General features: G+C 35.6%; 1 pseudogene; it reads right to left on the reverse strand.

The window, feature by feature from the left end:
- Positions 1–12,498: 12,498 nt before the first annotated feature.
- Positions 12,499–13,415, reverse strand: LOC101358365 (olfactory receptor 52J3-like; annotated as a pseudogene).
- Between the last annotated feature and the right edge of the window lie 7,188 nt (positions 13,416–20,603).

The following is a 20,603-nucleotide window of genomic DNA, read 5'->3' on the forward strand; positions in this document are numbered from 1 at the left end:
GATTATTAAGGGATGCTTTTCTGGCTTTTACAGGAAGCTATAAATATAAAAATATATTTTAAAAAAGCTACTATCTGGAAAATAACAAATGACCATAAAACGGACCCGCCGTATCTCATAGATGTATTCTGGAGTGGCCAACAATGATTAAGAAAGAAGTAAGAGAAAAACAATACAAGCAGACTCAGCGGAAGCTGCAGGTAGAGAGAAAGAAAGAGAGCAAGAATAGAAGAAATAAATACCTTGTAAACTTGGAGAGACTGGAAGAAATAGTAAGAGTGTATTGTATGTCTCCTCTACATACCTATTAACTTTAGGATTGCATTTTACAAAATTAATTAAAACTGTATTTACCTGTCTCTTCAATTTTTAGACAGTCAGCTCTGTAAAGTTAAAGAGACTTTATCTTACTGGCATCTTTGACACCAAAATCTAGTACTGAGCCTTCCATACTATTTAAGGAAAATCTGAATACATATTTTAAGGGAATTTTTTAAATAAATGTGAAGTTGTGCAATTCAAAGATTATTTAACCACAATTCATTTATTCTGTTATTCATTCAAGTAAATAATAAAATAGAAATACTTTATAAATTTTTTAATAAAAATATATAAAATATATCCCAATTATTATAGAATGTTTTCTAAGAGAGACTTAAGTCTTGTATCATAGAGATAATTAAGGAAGAGGACTCAAGTTTTATTGTCTACCTTGGACACTTCCATCAATAAAAGAGGGAATTATTTACATATCAGGAAATACTAAATATTTCATATACAGGATGCCTGTCCCAAAGTACTAAAGACTTAAAAACATGGATCCTAAGAGTTAGAGAATACAAGGAAATTTCTTAGCAAAACCTTGTGACTTCTAGAGACGTAACATAGTCTTTTCTAGTATCCACATCTGCTGTAAACTTTTTATAAGGTACCATGCTGTCTCTGATTATGGGTTGAATCTTGATCTGTACTGCATAAAGCAGTGTTCAGAAGTGTGCTAGCTATTTCCATGGTTATTTTATACCTCTTTTACTTATAGTAAGAGCCCTGGTGGCCCAGTAGTTAAGAGCTCAGCTGCTAACTGAAAGGTTGATAGTTCCAACTCACCCAGAGACTCCATGATAAAAAGATCTGGCAATCTACTCCTGTAAAGATTACAGCCTAGAAAACCCTATGGGGTAGTTCTACTCTGTCACATGGGGTCACAATGAGTCAGAATCGACTGGACAGCAGCTAACAACAATAAGAAATTTCCTTGTAAAACCCTAGACTTAAGATTTGAGAGTACTCATTTAGAGTTTCTTCCTTCTTTTTTCCCCCTTAACTTCATCTTAATAGAAAATAATTAACATATATTCCTGGTTTGGAACATCTGACCTTATAATGATTGAACAGGTACAAATTCAAACAGGAATTATCAGTGATATTTTTGCTATTACATATAAATGTATAAGTTCCTTTATGTCACAAACCTAGTCTCAGCCTCTGCTGTCCTCTACTTTCTGACATTTCTGTATCCTCTCCGTTCTTCATCTGTCTGTTATCCTCGCTGTAGACTAGAAGAAGATGTAGTAAACTCATCAAACTCTGTACCATAAGCAACCTTGAGCCTGCCTTGGTCTATATATGTTCTTGCATATCCAAAAGAGGAATGGAGGATTTATACTTTAGCTGATGCTTCTTAAGGGGGAGCTTCTAAATGCAGCTCTCTGAGGCCGTATTTGGGAAGGACAGAAAGGCTCAGAGGTGTCTGTTTCTGAGCCAGGCTCTGAGCTGGATAGCTAAGTCCACTGGGGAGTTCTGCCCTCCTCCTGAGCTAAGGAAGCAGACCATTCAGAATCAGTGATGCACACCTGAGCCTAAGTGAATCAACTCTACTTCTTGCCTGGAAAACGTTGTAGTTGTTGTTAGTTGCCATCCATCAAATTGGCTCTGCCTCATGGCAACCTTACGTATAACAGAATGAAATGTTGCCAGGTCCTCCACCATTCTCATAATTGTTAGTATGTTTGAGCCCATTGTTGTAGCTATTGTGTCAATCCTTTTCATGAAGGGTTTCCTTCATTTTTGCTGACTCTCTACTTAACCAAAAATTACGTCCTTTTCTAGCACTTAGTTTTTCCTGATGATGTGTCCAAAGTAAGCAAGATGAAGCCTCACTACCCTCCCTTATAAGAAGCATTCTGGCTGTACTTCCTCCAAGACTGAGTTGTTCATTCCTCTGGCAAGCAACTGTATATTGATATTCTTTGCCAACACCACAATTCAAATGCTTCTTGCCTGGAAGATTAGAAAACAAACAAATCTATTACCATCAGTTGATTCTGACTCTTAGCAACCCTATAGGACAGAGTAGAATTGCCCCGTAGGGTTTCCAAGGAGGGGCTGGTGGATTCGAACTGCCAACCTTTTGGTTAGCAGTGACTGCTTAACCACTGCCCACTAGGGCTCTGCCTAGACGATAGCACATAATACATTATGGAAATTCTCAGCTCCTCAAAACCATATAGTAATGTGATTCAGTATAAGTACCAAAACCAAAAACCCACTGCTTTCGAGCTGATTCTGACTCATAGCTACCCCATAGGGTTTCCAAGGCTGTAAAGTTCTACAGAAGCAAAATACCACATCTTTCTCCCACAGAGCCACTGGTGGTTTCGAACCACTGACCTTTCAGTTAGCAGTCAGTCGCTGTAACCACAGCGCTACCAGAGCTCCAGCACTATAGAATCTAATTGCCTGTGTCCCCATCCAAGCTTGTCCACTTTACTAGCCATGCGCCACTGAGTAAGCTACTTCAATATCTCTAAGATCTAGTATTCTTACAGGGGAGAAAAGGAATAAAATGGTACCTCTCTCATGGTGTTTGTGTTAAGTATAAATGAGAGATAACATGTAGTTTGCCTGATACTATGTCTTTTATACAAGTACATAATACCATACCAAACAAAACCCACCACCATCGAGTCAATTCCAACTCATAGTGACCCTATAGGACAGAGTAGAACTGCCCCCATAGGGTTCCCAAGGCTGTAAATCTTCACAAAAGCAGACTGTCACTTTCACTGTTGTCTTTCTCCCACGGAGTGGCTGGTGGGTTCCAACCACCGACCTGTGGGTTAGCAGCCAAGGACTTTAACCACTGCACCACCAGGGCTCCTTAAGTACACAATAAATATCAGAAATTATCATAATTAGAAAATTCCACTAGCTTTGTAAATGCTGGCTATTCATTTTATTTCAAATAACTTTCCTTATGTTTTCTTCACAGAGTCAAAAAATTTCTGAGCTACTAAATGCAGTCTAACGTCCCACTAATTCTCTGCTGCCTTCTCCGTTTAGTACACAGTTCTACTACTATTCTGAATTTGACTTTCTTCAAAATAAGAAAATAAAATATTTTATTTTGTATTCACTTATTCCTACTCTGACATTCTTGCTTTCATTATGTTGATCCAATTTTCTGACCTATCTATATGTTTTTTTCTTTTCCCTGAAGAACTTCTTTTAACATTTCTTGCAGAATAGATCTACTGGTGATCAATTTTCTCAGTTTTTGTTTGTCTAAGAAAGACTATCTCTTCTTCACTTTTGAAAGATAATTTTTTCTGTGTATAGAATTTTAGGATGATGTTTACTTTCTTTCAATACTTTAAATATTTTACTACACTATCGTCTGACTTGCATTGAAATCTTACGTAATTTTTATCATTGTTTCTCCATAGAAAAGCTCCTCTCCCAACTGATTTTAAGATTTTCTTGCTGTCTTTGGTTTTCTGTAGTTTGAATGCGAAGTGTATAGATGTAGATATTTTGGTATTTATCTTGCTTGGTGTTCTCTGAGTTTCCGGGATCTATCCTTTGGCTTCTGTCATTAAGTTTGGAAAATTATTGACCAATATTACTACGAAATTTTTTCTGCTGCATTCTTTCCTTCTTCTCCCTCTGGCACACCAATTACATTTATGTTACACCTTTTGAAATTGTCACACAGTTCTTGAATGTTCTGTTCCATTATTGTTGTTACTATTATTATTCTCTTTGCTTTTCAGTTTAGAGAGTTTCTGTTCAAGTTCACATCTTCAAGTTCACTGATTCTTTCCTTGGCAACGCCCAGTCTATATCAACAGCATTTTTATTTCTGTTATACAGTGGGGAACAGGGAGTTTGTTTTGTTTTTTGTTTTTAATTTCCAGCATTTCCTTTTGATTCTTTCTTAGAGTTTCCATCTCTCCGCTTACATTATCCATCTGTTGCTGCCTTTTATCTACTTTTTTTCTATTTGCACTTGCCCTTGAATTGATTCCAACACATAGCAATCCCATATGTGTCAGAGTGGAACTGGGCTCCATAGGGTTTTCAATGGCTGATTTTTACCAGTAGATCACCAGGCTTTTCTTCCAAGGTAACTAAGAGTGAACTCGAACCTTCAAACTTCAAGTTAGTAAATGAGCATGCTGACCATTTGCACTACCCAGGGACTCCACTCTTTGTATTAGGCCCATAATAATCAGAGTTAATTTAAGTGCTTTGTGTGATAATTTCAAACATGGTTGCGATATCTGAGTCTGGTTCTGACACTTGCTTTCTCTGTTCAGACTTTGTATTTTCCTGACTTTTAGCATGTCTTGTAATTTTTTTTTCACTTTTTTTTTTTTTTGTACTTTAGGTGAAGGTTTACAGAATAGTTTCTTATTAAACAGTCAGTACACATATTGTTTTATGACATTGGTTAACAACCCCAAGACATGTCAACCTTCTCCCTTCTGGACCTTTTTTTTTTTTGGTGACAATATACATAGCCAGAGATACACCATTTCAAAAATTTCTACATGCACAGTTCAGTGACATCGACTACGCTCTTACAGTTGTGCTGCTATTCTCACTTTAGATGAGAGTTTACAGAACAAAATAGTTTCTCATTAAACAGTTAGTACACATGTTGCCCTATGACAATGGTTAACAACCCCACTACTTGTCAACACTGTCCTTACTCAACCTTGGGTTCCCTATCACCTGCTTTCCTGTCCCCTTCTGCCTTCCAGTCTTGTGCCTGGACTGCTGTGCCTCATTAGTCCCATTTTGTTTTATGAGGCAGTCCAATCCCTGGCTGAATGGTGAACTTCGGAAGTGACTTCACCACAGAGCTAAAAGGGTGTCTAGGGGCCATACTCTCGGGATTTCTCCAGTCTCTTTCAGGCCAGTAAATCTGGTCTTTTGTGAGTGTGTGTTAGAATTTTGTTCTACATCCTTCTCCAGCTCTGTCCAGAAGCCTCTGTTGTGATCCTGGTCAGAGCAGTCAGTGGTGGTAGCCGGGCACCATCTAGCTGTACTGGACTCAGTCCGGTGGAGGCTTTGGTAGCTGTGGTCCATTAGTCCTTTGGACTTATCTTTTCCTTGTATCCTGTTCTATTCAGTTTCCCTTACTCCCGGAGGGATGAGACCAGTGGAGTATCTTAGATGGCTGCTCACAGGCTTTTAAGACCCCAAAGGATGTCTTGTAATTTTGTTGTTGTTGAAATGCAGACATGATGTATTGAATATATAGGAACTGAGGCAAACAGGCCTATTGTATGAAGTTTTGTGTTAATCTGGCTAAGAATTGACCTGTGTTTAATATTTGCAGTAGATATAAGTATAAAAGGCTTCAGTTACCTCCAGTGTCTTTGTTTTTTGGGTCTGTTGTCTTTGGGTTTCCCTAAAAACTCCTTAAAAAAAATCTGGGTCTTTCAGCTCTTTCAGTTAAATTTTACTGTTATTATACTAGAGGCCCGTGGATGTGTAGTAACATGTAGGGGGAGACAAAGCATTCTAGAATCCTATGAACAAGTCTCAGGCTTTTAGTGAGCCTGTGTCCCTAAGTTAACGACCTTCACAAGTGTTTCTCAGCTATCTCCACCCCTTTCCCCTTAGGTAAGACAGGACTGCTAGAGACGGCTGAGATGGGTAAATTTTCTTCCCACATAAGTCTCTGGTAATGATTTTTCTCTTGGCAAGTAGGCCTTTATTATGACGGTAGCTCTGGGTGTATTTGAAAATTCCTATTTCCTTCTATAGGAAAGTGTGTTTGTTCTTGGCTGTTCACCCTGAGAACCTAGTGGGGTTCCTAGAGGTAAACCCATACTGCATTACATTTTTCAGCCATGCTACAGAGCTTGGTTTTTTGGGGGAACCATGGTAGAGAGTGTGAATGGAGGAGTAATATGAATTAACTTAAATAATAAAAGTATTTTTGTATGACAGTATTTTTTTTTAAATAATGACTCTAGGAGACAAGGATACTAGGAAAAGCATTTACGCACATTGCAATAAAAATTTAAGAAGCACAACCAAAATGTAAATTGGAGGAAAATAGTTACCTTTAAATGATTATACTTTCAAAAAAGAAAGCATGAAAATGAATGAATTCTCTTTTCACTCCAAACCATAAAAATGACCAGACATAGTTCAAGAAAATACTAGAATAGAAGAAAAGTAGAAATTAATGAAACTGAACAATTTCCCAATCACATTCCTACAAAATAATAAAAGTAGTAGACTTGCGAAGCAACATTTAATTATTGTTTTAGGAGAAAAACATATTTTGGAAAATATTATTAAGAAAAACAATTGAGAATGAATGCATAAACAACAAAATAAATGTTATTGCTGTGGTTGTTGTTAGGTGCCATCAAGTCTATTCCAACGTATAGCAACCTTATATACAAGAGAATGAAACACTGCCCGGTCCTGCACCATCCTCTTAAGCATCTTTATGCTTGAGCACATTGTTGCAGCCACTATGTCAACCATCTCATTGAGAGTCTTCCTCTCTTTCGCTGCCGCTTTTACCAAGTATGATGTTCTTCTCCAGGGACTGGACCCTCCTGATAACACGTCCAAAGTATGTGAGACGTAGCCTCACCACCCTTGCTTCTAAGGAGCATTCTTGCTGTACTTTTTCCAAGACAGATTTGTTCATTCTTCTGGTAGTCCATGGTATATTCAATATTCTTTGCTAACACATTAATTCAAAAGCATCAACTCTTCTTCCATCTTCTTTATTCATTGTCCAGCTTTCACATGCATATAAGGAGATTAAAAATATCATGGCTTGAGTCAGGTGCACTTTTGTCCTCAAAGTGACATCTTCGCTTTTCAACACTTTAAGGAGGTCTTTTGCAGAAGACTTGCCCCATGCAATATGTTGCTTGATTTCCTGATCGCTGAGCTCATGGGTGTTGGTTGTGGATCCAAGTAAAATTAAATCCTTGGCAACTTCAATCTTTTCCCTGTTTATCATGATGTTGTTTATTTGTCTAGTTGTGAGGATTTTTGGTTTATGTTGTGGTGCAATCCATACTGAAGGCTGTAGCTTTTGAATTTCATCTGTAAGTACTTCAAGTCTTCGTAATGTTCTGCAAGAAAGATTGTGCCATCTGCATATCACAGGTTGTTAATGAGTCTTCCTCTAATCCTGATGCCTTGTTCTTCTTCATATAGTCCAGCTTTTTGGATTATTTGCTCAGCATACAGATTGAATAGGTATAGTGAAAGAATGCAACCCTGACACATGTCTTTCCTGTCTTTAAACCATGCAGCATTACCTTGTCTGTTCGAATGCCTGCCTACTGGTCTACGTACAGGTTCTTCATTGAGTACAATTAAGTGTTTTGGAATTCCCATTCTTCACAATGTTATCCATAATTCATCATGAACCACACAGTCAAGTGCATTTGCATAGTCCATAAAACACAGGTAAACATCTTTCTGATATCATTTGCTTTAAGACAAGATCTATCTTTCATCAGCAATAAGAGATACATTGGGTACTGAAAAAGTATTAAGATATATCACCAAATTGATACAGTTTTTTTGTTTGTTTTTTCATTTCTTGTTTGTTTCAGTTTAAATTTGAGGGAATTGCTTTTGCAATTTTTGTTTTATATTTGTGTACAATATGAATATGATTCCATGTTCAAATCCACTAATCAAAATATGTTTAAGGAATTCTAGGTTCTATCACAGTCCCCGCAAACTTATTTTCTCATTCTTCTTCTAGGTAACATAATTATTTTCAATTTTGAGATTTATCTTCAAATCTTAATGGTGGTTTAGATGTTTAAATTATCGTATGATATGTAATTGCTTACAATTTAATATCTTGTTTAGAGGATGGATCAGTTACTGAGACTTCAGTGTGTTCCTTTCTACCATAACGGCCCTTTCTCAAAAGAAGTAAAGCTGAAGGGGGAGATAGTGTATGCTCTTACCTTATTAGAGACTCTGGCCCCAAAGAGCAGGAATGAGGGACAAGCAAAGCAGGAGACCCTTGAGAAGAATGTATTATAGAGCTGGGTGCTGGTAAGTGTGACTACATGTCGTATCTAATGGGACCATTTCTTAGAACCTTGTATTCCAAGAATAATGCTTGTTGCAGAAGAAAAGGAAAATAATTTACTCACTGGCTTCTTTCTGTCATTCATCAAAGGGTCACCCCATTACATTTTCAGATTATTAGTGTTGGTAGGTTTTATTCTGGGATGGAGTTTTGAAATGTAGATATAAGGTGAAGCACTACAAGGTTGTGCTTAAATGAATTCATTTGGACACAAGCTAGGGTTTGTCACAGCAAGTCAGTTGGGATAAGGGACAACTGAAGTCCAGTGGCTCTGAGGGGTGCTTAAGAAGCACCTGACACAGTTACATATTCCAACTTTTTCAAAAATTCTGAATTTTAAATAAATTTGTGGACTCTTTTGGTTTCCAAACCTAATTTCTCTGGAGATCTTAGATTAAGACACTTGTAAACATTTACCTTTATAGAGACTTTTGAGAGACTGTATTATTAGTAATAGTAGTAGTAGTGTCTACTGTGCTCATGCAATATTTTGGTATAGATACAATCTGCACAGTAAATGTGGTTGTTACTGTTGTTTTGTGCTGTATAGTCAATTCCAACTCTCAGGTACCCTATATGACAGAGTTTTACTGGATACAAACACCAGGCAATCTTCACTGGAACAGATCACTAGGTCTTTTCACCCACGGAGCTGCTGGTTGGTTCAAACTGCTGACCTTTCAGTTAGTGACAGACCGCTTAACCATTCTACCACCAAGGATCCTTAGTAAATGTGGTGAGAATTAAAATTAAGGAGTCGTTAGTGGATCAAGTCAAAATGTATGAAAAAGCAGAAAACGCTTTCCTGTATATGATGCCTCATGAAAGAACCTACAAAGAATACACTTCTCTACCAGATATGAAACTTTGTATGCATGAGGAGACAAATTTTATGAAATAACATTTTATATTACCTGTGATTAGTTATATCAAGTGTATTATTTTAAATGATTTCATACTGGTTACAGTATGCATCTTTATCTATAAACACAGAGAGTATTATGTTATGTAAAAAAAATGAGGATTCAGACCATTCAAGAAACATTCTTTATTCAACAAATATTATTGAATGCTTTGTTTATTATGTATCAGGCACGAATATAGTTACTAGTGATGTAAATATGACCAAAAACAAAAATTAGTAACATTTTACTAGGAAATCTTATAGCAGGTTTGAGAAAAAATAAAACATTGTAGAAATTGCAAAGGTAAGCCCATTGGTTCTAAGAAATATAAGAAGTCATGGAGCAAATGATCTCATATATACCTATGTTATTTTAAATGAATAGTTCTAAAAAGTACAGTATTATGAGGTTATTAGATTACATATGAACATATAATATGCACCAAAATGTAGAGTTTCCATTCTGTTTTTCAGTGTTTATATATTCATGATTTAGGTTGATTCATTCTAGCCAATAAAGTGACAGTGATCATGTACCTAAACATACTGATAGGATGTTTCTTGCAAGAATAGATGAAAAGTCTGAAAAGTTCATTGTTCAGTTAAATAAGACTCTGGATCTGTGCCGTTGTGGACTCAGGGAGCTCCTTAAAGGTGCTGTATTTAGATGTTCTTATCAACACATAGATTTCCTTTTGTCCTTGGACATTAATACTCTAATATAAGACCATACAACTTCCTCAGGTGAATATATGATAAAAAATTATTGTTTCTACCACCTCTTCCTTGCAGTCTTGAGAAAATGAAAAAACATAACATAGTCGCCATGCCAGTTATGAATCTAATTGGTCTAAGAGAAAAATCTAGTTCTTTCTGACTTATGGCCCAGATTTTAAGTTACTCAGCTATATTGTGTGGTTAGATTTATATAATGTCTGTGCTGCATTTTCTCAAACAATATTATGCTTTAAGAGATATTTGGAACAGAAATTAATAAAAGCTATTATTTCAACTTTATTTTTTCAGGTTTGATTAGAAGACTTAGCAGAAATCACTCAAATTTCATTAAAGACAAACTTTTTTTTGTCATTGTGTAAGTTTTCTTGTCTAAAATCCCATAAAATATTACCTATCTATCATTATGGGTGGTGCGAATGGTTAATGTGCTTGATTGCTAACCAAAAGATTATAGGTTTGAGTCCATCCAGAGACACCTCCAAAGAAAGTCTTGGCACTCTACCTCTGAAGAATTAGTCAATGGAAAATACTAAGAAGCACAGTTCTACTCTGACACACATGGGGTTACCATGAGTCGTAGTGAACTCAATGGCAACTGGTAGTAAGTATTGTTATACTATATGATAAAATAGCTTTATTTGTCCTTTATACATTGATTTATTTGATATAGTTTTTACTTGGCAACAAGTTTCTCAAAGAATTAGTTTTACTCATATCCCTCATATGTTTTGTTATTGTATTCTGTGGTCTCAGAAGTTTAGGACATTGCCTTATGACAACATTCTCTCCTGAACAACTACTCCTAGAAGATGCTAATTTCTTTCATTCCTCTTTCTAAATGGACTCTGGCATGGCTTTATAAATTCTATACAGCTGAGGGTATAATCTTAAGACAATGCTGTGGAATATTTTAATGTTTTTCTACTGAGTCATTTTTATCTCTGTCTTAAATAAAGTTAAAAATCAAAAAAAAGTTGTTCACTTCTAAGGAGCATTCTGGCTGTACTTCTTCCAAGACAAGATTATTTGTTCTTCTGACAGTCAATATCCTTTGCGAAAACCACAGTTCAAAGGAGTCAAATTTTCTTTGGTCTTCCTTATTCATTGTCCAGCTTTTGCATGCATAGGAGGCAAATGAAAATATCATGGCTTTGGTCAGGCACACCTTAGTCCTCAAACTGACATCTTTGCTTTTTAACAGTTTAAAGAGGTCTTTTGCAGCAGATTTGCCCAATGCAATATGTTGTTTGATTTCTTGACTGCTGCTTGCATGGGTGTTGATTGTGGATCCCAGTAAAATGAAATCCTTGACAACTTCAATGTTTTCTCTGTTTATCCTGATGTTGCTTATAGGTCCAATTTTGAGGATTTTTGTTTTTTTTATGTTGAGGTGTTACCCAAACTGAAGGCTTTAGCCTTTGATATTCATCAGTAAGTGCTTCAAATTCTCTTTGTTTTCAGCAAGAAAGGTTGTGTCACAACATGCTAAACATAATAATGTCACTGAATTGTACAAGTAAAAAATGTTGAAACGGCAAATTTTCTGTTATATATATGCATATATATAAACCACAAAAAAAGAGAGGAGAAGCTGACTGAAAAATTCTTTCTCATGCCCCTGATATACTGTGGTCTGGAACATTCATTTCTATTTGAAACCCAATAATTCACACACACGCACATGAGCACACACACAATTAGAGACTCCAGGAGGAAAAGATTGGGCTCATTTTGAGGCTGCACAGATTACTGTCAAAAGTTACAATATCGCCAGCTGATTACCTGATCTGAATTTATAACATGAGTTTTCTTTTCTTTAGGTTAAAAAATTGCACTCTTCAGGCTCCTCTTTAATTCTAGATTTGTCTAGGAGTATACTGACATTTAATTCTTAAATCATCAAGTTATTGTTTTGGAGGGATGGCTTGGGTGTTCTTTTTTTAATGAAAAAATTTAGGTATTTTTTTGTAATTATCTTCATGAGGTTAAAAAAAAAAGCTATGTGATTGTATAGATTCCATGGGATTTTGGAGGAAAAAAGAAGAAGAGGCTTTGAAAAGAATACTACAGTGTTGACAAATGAGAATTGGGATAGATTTAGACATATCAACAGGAATTTCACACAGATTTCTATTATATGTGAACCATGTTTAAACAGAGAAACTCCAAGACATTAAATTATAGGAGCCCATCTGTGAATCTCCTGCATTTCTCTTTCTCAAGAATAATGGACTACTGTAGTCAGAGGCTGCAACCATTCAGCAAAACTAAAGAAAACGTAACAAAAAACTTAAATTGGTAAGTGTCTCCCAGGGTTTGAACTATTTGATCATGTCATCCTGAAGTCCCAGTCAGTATTTTCTCATATGGTCAAATAAAGTGGTAACTTCTTGTCAAAGTATTGCTATGGAGGTGGAGTAATATTGTCATTATGTACAGAGTCTCATCCCTAAAGATCAATGAGTGTAGTAGTCCCCTACTTGCTAGTAAATACCTGGATCATACACTCTCTGATTTGCTTGGTCCTTACCCCATAAATAACAGGACTGAGTGCAAGTGGGAGGCCCACATAGATGTTGGCAGCAAGGATGTAGACATAAGGGGGTATTTTTTGGCCAAACCTGTGAGTGAGGAAGGAGAAGAGGGCGAGTGTATAAAAAACAAACATGACTGCAGCATGGGAGCCACAAGTGCTCAGTGTTTTGAGACAGGCATCTTGAGATTTGAGGCGGAATACAGCCTGGATAATATAGCCATAGGAGATTCCAACCAGTATGAGGTCTAGGACAAGGAAGGAAGCAACAAAGAGCCCATAAATGGCATTGAATCGGATGTTGGCACAAGCCAACTTGGCAATTCCCATGTGCTCGCAGTAGGTGTAGCAATAATGTGGGCCTCACAAAAGGGCAGACGGAAGATTAGGTAGATAAAGGGTAGCATGAGCATGACTGCACTCAATATGATACCCAATCCAATTCGTGCCAGCATGGTTATACAGTGGAGTGGTGCACAGATGGCCACATAGTGGTCAAAGGCCATCACCAGTAAAACTGCAGACTCCATTCCCGTGAAGGTGTGTACAAGAAACATCTGGGTCAAACAAGCTCCAAAGCCAATCTCATGAGCATCAAACCAGAAGATACCCAACATTTGGGGCACTGATGATGTGGAGAGAGCCACATCTATGGCTGAGAGTATGGCCAGGAAGAAGAACATTGGATCCCGGAGTATTTTCTCAGTCTATATGACTATCAAAATGGTGGCATTGCCAATAAGAGCCATAATGTAAACAAAACAGAAGGGCAAAGAAATCCAGACATGGGCAGTCTCAAGTCCTGGGATGCCTAAAAGAAAAAACGTGGATGGATAGAGCATTGTATTTTGATGGGGCATTCTGAATTTGGCTATAATACAGGGAGATATGGTCCATTACTAAAAAAAGAAAAGAAAAAAAAAAAAAAAACAGGAATAGTTTTAAACAGTTAGCTCATGTTGTAGTAGAGTGCAAGAGAAGGCAGTGATATTGTTTCTTATCTCTATAGGTCTATGAAAAAAACAAAAGAAAGATTTATGACACTGGATACAATTGAATCCAAGGATTATATCTTTTATGAAGATTAATAGCATAACCAGTGCCAAGAGGTTATATATATCTTCCTTTGCAATTCTATATACCCATTGTTTCACTAAATTTTTTCATGAACAAAGACTGAAAACTTCCCAAATTAATGATGTTGAGGACAAGCATAAAAAAAATCATTAAGTCAGAGACAGATGAAGATACATACGTACATACCACCACACTGTCTTAAACAGACAAAAAACATAAAAGTCATATACATATAAAGAATGATACATTTTATGCAAAATTTCATAAGTATATTTCATTTGATACTAATTTTCACATGAATTCAAATTCAAAAATTTGCCTCGAAAACCAACAGATATTCCTCATTAAATCATTAAACAGATAAACCCTATCAAACAAACATTAAAACAATACAGGAACAGGGAGATTGGACAAACAGAGAATAAGCTCAGAGCAAGAATATTTCATATTAGAACAGTATGTTTTCCCTTATTACTTGGATCATGATGAAACATAAGAGAACAAAGAGAACTTGAGGTTTTGCCCCATTTCCTGTATTCAAGGAGCTTATGCAAAGTAGACAGAGGAATTGAAATAAAGGGTTTTGAGGGAAATAAATCCATCACGGACCTAGCTCTCCCAGGTCAGGATGAAATAATAAGATCTGTAACCTTACCTTGAATGATATCCAGAGAATCTTACCCCCATCCTCTGATAATTCCTTTTCAAATTCAGAAAATCAGACAAAATGAGGAAAGAAAAGAAAACTAGAGGAAAATGAAATGGAATGAATACAGAAAAGAGAGTCAGAGGAATGAAGCATGGGAGATTGAATGAGAAGTAGGACAGAGGGAAAGAAGGAAGGAATGGTTAAAATAAAAAGAAGTATAACCCCTCGTTGAATTTAGAAGAATTGGAGAAAGCATAAATCCAAATGGTGATAAATATATCTACTTAAAGATAATTAGGAGACTTGGAGATGCAATGGTTAAGGCCTGGGCTGCTAACCAAAAGGTTGACAGTTTGAATCCACCATCTACTACTTGGAAACCCTATGGGGCAGTTCTACTCTGTCCTATAAGGTCACTGCAAGTTGGAATCGACTTGATGACAACAGGTTTGGTTTTGAAAGAAAGATCATTAAGAGTACAGAGAAGCTTGATTATCAAATGTCCTCTGACAGCAGGAAGAGTCTGCCTAAGACACTTCTCCAGGGCTCTTAGTTCCCTGCTTCCTCCCATGGTGTCTGTTTTGTGAGCCTACTTTCAGCTGAGGTCCTCTCCTAACTTCAACTTTTTCACTCCCATGAAAGACCATAATCTTCACTATCTTGCAGTTGTAAGAAATAATAGGAATTACTAAATATTAAAAACATATGAAAGTTTTCTATCCAGTGATTACTGAATGACTTGAATCCCAAGAAATTCCCATCAAAGATATCATTCTTGTTCAGTAGTCTACTGTGCTTTTGCGGCGTCATGGGGGATGCACAGTATTTCCCAGATAACATCTGTTCAAACCCTTCCCCTTACCTCTGAGCAAAGAAATTATGGTTAGGACTCACTTAGAGTCCTTGGTCAATATACAACCTATCTCCATCAGGGATGGGAACTAGAGAGTCCAATTATGCCTGCCTCAGAGAATGGAGTTTGAAACTACTGGCATTCAGTCTCTTAAGGGACAGCACTAAAAATAAACCCATATCATAATCTCTGTCCGGCCACGAGCCTTGGGATTATGACCTCAAAGCTTCCTTGAAAGGTCCGAAGTTCTGTTTCAGGGAAGAAGGAAGAAAAGAGAAGCACACAAGAAGGCAGTGATAGACATTACCTCTGAAATCCACACACATATATGCAAGGAAGTATTCAGTACATTCAAATGAGTGCCCTTTCAAACTGTGGTTCTATTAGACACAATTATTTTCTACAATAAGGCCAAGATATTTCTGATGCCAGTGTTTCCCCTTCACACACTCATCCTCAAAGAAAAAAATACTAATTCATCAAAATATTATTTCTTACAGATCAAGGACAATTCCTCATAAAACTATTACAGGAAGTTCTTGAGACAACTATTTTGATTGGAGTTGGTCTAAAGTATTAAGTATTTTTAGTCCCCGGGTGGCACAAACCATTTGTGCTAGATTACTAAACTAAAGATTGGTGGTTCAAATCCACCGAGGGACATCGCAGAAGAGAAGCTTGGTTATCTACTTCAGTAAATCTTACAGCTAAGAAAACCCTGTGGAGCAGTTTTACTCTCTAACACATTGTATTGCCATAAGTCAGAATCAACTAGACAGCAATGAGTTATTAAACATTTTCATCATCTTTTTCAAGAAAAGAAAGTTACTGATTGTCTAAGTTATTAAATCTTCATTATTGTTCTTAAGAAGCTATCTTGAATTATTTCCTTCTCTCTATACATTGTAAGGCCTTAGGAGGTTTTAAACTACTTTCTGTTCTATAACATGAACAATACATCCTATCTCCAAACTGGTCGCCATCTACTTTACCATACTACTGGTATTTTCTATATTACCGTACTGTTTCACACACAATCACTGTGTTTCTGGGAATGATATTCCAATTTTTTAAATTCCTCGCCTTTCCATACTTCCTGAATGTCATATTTGTTATTATTTATTTGACTCCTTAGTTTACCTTGCATTTTATTTTTATGATGGAAATTAAGAGTCATATTAGTTTAAAATTGTAAATAAACACAAGGTGAAAATACAGATCCTCGAAGGCCTTTGTCCCCGATAAGGTCCAATTTCATCTTTGTTCCAGAAGACAGGCATCTTCATCAATCAAAAAAGAGTACAAAATAGTACTGTTTATCACACATAGTTCATTCTAAATTTATCTATTAATCTGGGTAGTAACCTGTGTTTACCAATTGTCTTTATCCAAAGGAAGAAGATACTTCTCATATCTTTATGACAGTTTCGTAACTTGAAGCAAAGAGCCAGACTAAATTAGGCCCCTACCTTCTCTCAGAAGTCCCTGGGTGGTGCAAACAGTTAAATGCTAAAGGTTAGACAAATCCACCCAGCAGCACATCAGAAGATAGGCCTGGTGATTTGCTTCTGAAAGTTTACAGCCTTTAAAACACTATGGAGCAGTTTTACTCTGCACACATGGAGTCACCATGAAGAAATCTACTCCATGGGAACTAACAGCAGCAACAACAATCCTCCCACAGAACCTGCGATATAGATGGTACCTTCCTTGATAGTTATGTGTCAGAGAGGTGGCTTCCAGATCCTCGAGGAAACATTTCTGGGTTGTAAAACTGGCTAGAAGCTTATTTAGTTTTTTTAAAGTATATGTATATATATGTATGTATGTATGTGTGTATGAGCCCTGGTGCTCAGTGGTTAAAGCGATCTATTGATTGCATGGCAGTGGGTTTCGTTTTTTTGGTTTATATGTGTATATATACGTGTGTGTGTATATGTATATGTATACACACACGTATACGTGGAATGATCTCAGGTGTTGTGTATCTGACACTGTTTATATTTTGAATTAACTTTTTAATTTTAATTTTTTTATATTTAACTGCTATTTTGAGGTGTAATTGATATATAACAATCTTTGCAAAGTTTAATTGTACAATTTGAGAAGATTTTACATATGTATACACCTGTGAAGCCATTGCCACAACCAAGGTCATGTACACATCCATCACTCACAAATGTATTCTGGTATCCTTTTGTAATTCTACCCCCCTGTTCATCTCCACCTCATTTCCAAGATAATCATCTGTTTTCTGTCATTATGTATTAGTTTAAATTTTCTATAGCTTTATATGAAAAAAATCATATAGTATGCATTATTTTTTGAAATAACAACTTTATTGACATAAAATTCACATACTATAAAATTTACCCTTTTAAGATGTAAAATATAGTGGTTTTTAGTATATTCACAGAGTTGTGAAACCATTGCCACTAATTCCAGAATATCATCATCACCTCAGAAAGAAATGCAATACCTTTCGGCAGTAACTCCCCACTCCCGGTCCATGTAGACTATGGTAAACATTAATCTACATTCTGCCTCTATAGATTTGCCTATTCTGAGTATTTAATATAAATTAAATCTTACAATATATATCTGTCTTATCTCATGTATCATGCTTCAAAGTTCATTCATGTTGTGGCATGTATCAATGATTCATTCCTTTTTATGACCAAATAATATTCTATTGTATGGATATAACACTTTTGTTTATTTACTCATCAGTGGTGGACATTTTGGTTGTTACCACTTTGAAGCTATTATGAATAATGCTGCTCTGAACATTTGTGTAAAATTTGTATGTGGACATATGTTTTAAATTATCTTGTAGTATATATCTGGGAGTGGAAATGGTAGATCATATGATAAGTCTATGCTTAACACTTTGAAGAACTGCCAAACTGTTTTCTAAAATGACTACACCATTTTACAATCCCACCAGCAATACGTAAGGCTCCAATTCCACACACCCTGGCCAATACTTGCTATTTAACTTGTCTTTTTAATCTTAGCCATCCTAGTGAGTGTGAAATATCATCTCATTATAGTCTTGGTTTGCAATTCCCCAGTGACTAATAATATTGAGCATTTTTCCATGTTACTTTTGGTCATTTGTGAAAAAAAGAGTCTATTCAAGTTTGGCACACTTGATTGGATTGTCTTTTAATTGTCGAGTTATTTGTGTTCTTTGTATATTCTGGATACATGTCCCTTATCAGATACATGATTTGCAAATATTTTTCCCATTAGATCTTCATTAATTTCTTTTAAGGATGTTTCATAGTTTTCAGTATGAAATATTTGCACTTTTTTTAATATTTATTCCTATTTTACTCTTTTTGATTCTATTGTAATTGAAATTGTTTTGTTAATTTCATTTTTAGATTATTCATTAATGGTGTATAATTTTCAATCTATTATTCAAATATGAGGGCAAAGGATATTTTTACGCATACATATATTATTAATAGTTACTAAAGCAAGCGAATTGTGATTGACTGCAGGGTTGGGGTGGGGGATACGATAACAAGTTCTCCATGAATATTAGTGAATCCCAGAGCAAAGTGATATCCATGAAGATTTTGTTGTAGAAATAAATTATTTAAATTGTATATGATAAAATAAAAATTGCTAATTTAAAATGTGGTTTTTTACACCTAGAAATACAATTTCAGATGATTGTAACATGAGATAAAAGTATATAGAAGAAAAACAAAAAAAAAGTAAAAGAGGGCTAAAGTTTTTGTTTTGCTCATAGTAGGTTAGTTACAAATTATTTTCTTAGAAAACATAAGGTGAAGTTAGACACATTAAAATTTTAATATCACCTAATAAAAGAATAGACATAGAATGTACAGCTTTTAAACAACAGAGTGAGGTCATTTGTAAAAGGAAATTAAATCAACTAATGGAAAGCATGAAAATGAAATATTAAAAATATGGTGACTCAAAAACAAAGATTAGGATAGCAGAAATACTTCAGAATGATTATAAACCTGTTCCCTGACAATTCTTCAGAGTATAAAACCTGAAAAAAATTCCCTAAAAATATACAAAGAAATACATACAAAGATGTGTACTATACATTCTAATTTAAAAAAATAATAACATAAATATCTATTAATAGATGAATACATAAATGAATGGTGAAGAATATTGAATATACCACAGACTGCCAAAAGAATGAACAAATCAGTCTGGCAGAAAGTACAGCCAGAATGTTCCTTAGAAGCAAGAATGGTGATACCTCATCTTGCTTACTTTGGGCACATCATCAGGAAAGATCAATTGCTAGAAAAGGACATCATGTTAGGTTAAGTAGAGGGTCAGTGAAAATGAGGGAAACCCTCCATGAGAATTGACACAATACCTGCAACAGTGGGCTTAAACATACCGACAACTGTGAGGATGGCAAAGGACCAGGCAAGGTTTTGTTCTGTTATATATAAGGTTGCCATGAGTCAGAGCTGACTCGATGGAAACTAACAACAAAAATAAACATGAATAAACCATTATTATAAAAAAAGCTCAAAGAGTTTTTCTTCTGGTGGACCAGTAACAGATGATCCAACAAAAATACTGTAAGCGGATGTAAAACTACAAATTTATACTTTGATGTTATAAAAACACATACTAGACTTTGCCCGTGAAAAAAAGGAGAGAAATAGGGTTGAGGCAGTACTAAAAGGTGATTTCAACTTTAATGTTGCATAAATTTATTAAACAGTATATTTGAAAAGAGTGCAATGTCAAAAGTTGTTAATTCTGGGTGGTCGAACCGAAGATAAGTGTTATAATTTTACTTTAGTTTTTTATTTTTTTGTAAGAGTGAAATAGACAAAATAATTAAAATTTAAAAATAATGTAAAGCAATGTGACAAAGTTGATGGTGAGAAAGACCACTGCTTGGGCCTTGGGAAATCTTATTATTAAATCAATTGGAAGCCTTTCAGCCTCATGAAAAGTGGATATTCACAGCTTGGTCTGACAGTTTTTCCATTAAACTCTATGGAGGAATTAAAAATAAATCATAGTTCTAGAATGAGAGGTCTTGGATTTGGGGATAGAGTATTTCAGGATCAAATATAGATTGAAGAAGAACCTGGATAAAGTGATGAGCAAAGGCCAGCATACATCACATAGATATTGTATTGAATTAGATTACAGCACACTTACATTTATTCTATGAGTCTGAATACAGAGTGGCAACCAGTGATAGGGTTCTATTAGTACTAGTGAGAAATAGTTTTTAAATTATATGTTTGTTTTGGCTATTATTCCACTGAGTCTTAGTCATTTGGCAGATCATTCAACTTCAGTCTCTAAGATTGGCAGTTTTTTTTTTTTAATTTATGAACTTTGCTTTTTATGAACACAAGAGAATGTAAGCTCCACAAGGAAAGACACTTATATTAGTTTGATTCATTGATTTATCCCCAGCAATTAGAATGATTGCAGACATAT

The sequence above is a fragment of the Trichechus manatus genome, unplaced genomic scaffold, assembly GCF_000243295.1.
Source record: "Trichechus manatus latirostris isolate Lorelei unplaced genomic scaffold, TriManLat1.0 scaffold00232, whole genome shotgun sequence".
Taxonomy (NCBI): domain Eukaryota; kingdom Metazoa; phylum Chordata; class Mammalia; order Sirenia; family Trichechidae; genus Trichechus; species Trichechus manatus.